The sequence below is a fragment of the Elephantulus edwardii genome, unplaced genomic scaffold (assembly GCF_000299155.1).
Source record: "Elephantulus edwardii isolate Elephantulus edwardi_28Jun2011 unplaced genomic scaffold, EleEdw1.0 scaffold00067, whole genome shotgun sequence".
NCBI lineage: Eukaryota > Metazoa > Chordata > Mammalia > Macroscelidea > Macroscelididae > Elephantulus > Elephantulus edwardii.
The window spans coordinates 13,865,248-13,869,435 of NW_006399817.1; positions in this window are offsets into that span (position 1 = coordinate 13,865,248).

The window sequence follows — 4,188 nt, forward strand, 5'->3', positions numbered from 1 at the left end:
TACCATGGCTTCTTCTAAATCTAGCCTGAATATCTAGTAATTCATTATCAATGTACTGTTCTAGCCATTTTCTAAATACTCCTCAGGAAGATATTCCATGTATATGATTTAATTATATTGTTCAGTAATTTCTATATTCTATTGGCTCACATTTTGGGGGGAATGAGATCAAATATTCATTTGTTCTCTTTATATTTTTTTATTGTTCTATGTATATCTCTAAATATTGTTCTCTTCGAGTCTGTTGTCTATGTAGCTGTTCTCCAAATTCCTGGCATACCTTGGTGGGCACTTCTAGTGTTGCATCTGTTTATTGAAATATGTTAGTTTGTATTCCATCAAATCTTGGAGATTTTTTTTTCTATTTCCTTTAATGCAATTTGAACTTTTCTCTTCAGCATCATTAGTTCTTGACCATATGCTATTACCTGAAATTGTTCTGTGTCCACAATTCTTTCTGGTACAGTGACTATATTTCTGATACAGTATTCCTTCCATTTCTCTTTTGATGTTTTCTAGATCAATCAAGACTTTGACCATGACATCATTAAGTATTACAACTCAAAGCTTTAATTTGATGGGCTTGTTTCTTTGTTTTTAATTCTTTCAGTTTGAGAAATATAAACTATTTCTTTTGTTTTCAAATTCACCTCTTTGCTGTTTCCTCATATTTCTTTGTTTTGTCTTTCACACTCCTCTTTGAAATATTATGTTAGTCTCTCTTACACCTCCAACTCTTTCCTTTGTTTTGGGTTCTTCATATTCTAGTGTTTTTCAGAATCTCTTTTGTTCTCATTATGAGTCATAGTCAACTTGATGGCACCTGGAAAATATAACAGCAATTTGTACCTTCATCGTCCTCCCTGGAGAATCATACTACAATTACTCTCTCTATTTATAAACCTTTCTCTGGCTTTGTATAAGTATTGTCTTACTTAGTATTTGTTTTCTCTGTTGGAATTATTGCAGTCAGCTTAATGTCTTCTAGACTTATCTATGTTGTTTAGTGTTTCATAACTTTTTCCATTGTGTTTCAATATTGCATAGTATTCTGTTGTGTGAATGCACCATAGTTTTCTATTTATCCTTTCAATAATGGGAACTTGGATTGTTTCTATTTCTTTGATATGGTGAAAATTTCCACAATAAATATTGTTGTTGTTTTGTTGTTGAGTTGGAACTAAGTCATTACTGATGCTTCAGAGGATTTTCAGAGATAGTTGATCATATAAAGGAATTTTTCATCTTTTCACAGAGCAGCTGGTGGATTCAAACCAAATCCCTTTGGATTCTACCACAGCTTTTTACCACTAGACCATCAGAGCTCCCTGAAATGAACGTAAGAATATCAATATCTGTTCATGAAATTGTCTTTATTTCTTATGTGTTCTTGAAAGAGGAATTTGAAAAAAATAACATTGGTTTTAAAACAATGCCACACACTAAAGGAATATAGGAAAATTATTACTTATATAATGAGATGAGGAACAGAAGACTCAGAAAGGTCACCTGAAAATATCTGATAAGAGCAGGAAAGAGTCTGTTTTGATCTTTATATCATTTAGGGAATAGACATGATTAAGTGTCAGTCTATTATAGTTTGCACTTACTTCCCAACAGCTGCAAAGGTAAAATTACACAGACTTTTATTAGCACGTGGTTTGACTCTACTATCCCATGGTATTTTCAATTGTTTCTTATGCATCTGATATTTGGACAATGAATAAGAAAGACTAAAGAAGAATTGGCACTTTTGAATTGTGTTGGAGGAAACTAATGACTATACTATGGACGATCAAAATAACAAATATTTCTTGAAGGATGTGCAGCCAGAATACTCCATATAGACAAGAATGGTCAAACTTCAGCTCACATATTTTGGACAGGTTGTCAGGCGGAACCACTACTTATAAAAAGACACTAAGATGGGGAAAGTGGAGGATCAGCAAAAGTGAGGAAGACAATGCCTAACCATGATCAAATGGATTGAGAAATTATGGTACACTGCACTGGTGAAACTTATGGAAAAATTTTTGAGAGTATTTTAAAACATACATATTTTCCAACTGGATAACTGAATGACATCAATGGCTACCAAGAATTCAATACAAGGGACATTTTTATCAGTTGTGTTGTGGGTTTTTTAGCCCAAATTACTTATCCTTTTTTTAATCCAATCTGTTTCTCATAGTCCAGGTGTAAAAAGACAGTAATTTATACGGTGAAAAGTATTATATAATGTGTTGTTGTTATTGTTGTGTACTATATAATTGGAACCAATCCATAGCTGACCATCTGGCAGGTTTTCAGTGGTCGTTAGTCTCACCAGAAGAGATTTACCATCTTTCTCCCACAGAGCAGCTAGTGGCCTCGATCCACAAGCCTTTGAGATTGCAGCTTGGTTTCTTGCCACTAAGCTGCCAGAGCTATATATAGAATCCAAATATTTCCCATTACTTTAATTAGTTTCATTTAGATGTCATTATTATTTTAAAGTCTGAAATATTTTTACAAACTTTAAAAAGGTGTCTCTTTTAATTGATCTTATTTAAATTGGGTATTTTACTAAAATAAAAACTATCACAAATTTACAAGAATGTATCCTAGAGTATGTCAGATAGGCATTTTGTGACTTCACTTTGTAATACTGATTCTTAGCTTCTGACATGGGCCAGACCTAACTGTATTAGCACAAGTTAATCTAAAAACTCAGCATTTGTACCATAAAGAGAGAAGAGGGCTTGAAAAATACTGAACCTACTCATGACTTTCCTGTTTCTACTTTTAGAGCAGATGACCTTTCTCAGGCGCAGGTTCTGAAGAAAACATTCACATGACTTTGGGGCCTCTAAAAAAGATTAGGAACTTTAACCCTTGAGTTTGATATGATGGATGGCTACATATTTCTTTATTTTATGGCCATGAGATGATAAAAATCATGTTATTCTGACAATTTGTGGTAAAACTCTAAAGAAAGGTCTTTTCTTAAAATACTGAAAAAAACCTTATTCTGGTATTAGGTTACTGGTTCATGAAATAATATTTAAGTAGAAATAATCATTTCTAGCAGGAAGTTAGGATATTTATGAGCGTATGTGTGTGTGTATGTGTACATCCTTCCTTGTTAAAACTGTTGCAACTTTTAAAAGAGAATGATAATGTAGCATTTCACATATAAACTTTAATAGCATGAAAGAACATTGTGAAATTGCAATGGTATATTTCCCAATATTGAAATGGTAGTAGCTACCAAGCCCAATTCAAAAGTTATTTTTCTTCATAGTTTTCCAGATACACTCAGATATGTTTTATCTCTTTTTAAGTATTCTCATTCTTTTTATTAGAACATTTTATTATATTGTCTTTGAACATTATTTGAATTTACATAACTCTGCTAAAATTTTTTTCTACCATGATTCATTCTTCAATGTTTATGATAGTCAAAGTATTAAATAACAATACAATATTTACACAATTATAGAGAGAAAAAGACTATGCTATGAGGAACATGTAAAGAGACATCTGTGAATAAAAACACATGAGAAAGTTTCTGTTTCTTGGCATGTTGACCATACGGCACCTATAGGAGAAAATACTCTTATCATTGAAGTTACTAAGGTGGCTGGCATAGCCTGTGATTTTCTTTTAAGTATCATTCATGTATATTAGGTCCAAGCACCAAGAGTCCATAGTTGAAAGAATGTAGATTTTGCTTGCCTTTCAAAACATAGAATTAATTCTTTATAGCTAACCCTCCAATTATCATTACTGAAGTTCCAGCAGTGTTCTTGTTTTGGTCGATGCTGTTGAGTCAACCTTTCTTTATCTTTCATGATCCTCATGATCTCTGTTGTGCTCAAGCCTATTGTGGTAGTCACTGTGTCATTCTTTGAGGTTCTTCCTCTATACACTGAGCTTCTACCATTCTCAGTATGATGAATCCCTTCGGGGACTTGTTTATACTGAAAATATGTCCAAAGTGTGAGGTGAAGTTGATTGACTGTGGACTGCCAACAGAACAAGACAGATATGCATGTTCTTTTGGTAGTTCACAGTATACTCAATACTCCTCACCAACAATTTACAATGTCGTTGTTGTTGTGTGCTGTCGATTGCTTGTGACTCATAGTGACCCTATGTACAAGAGCCCTAAACCCTGCTCGATCCTGTGCCAACCTCACCATATCC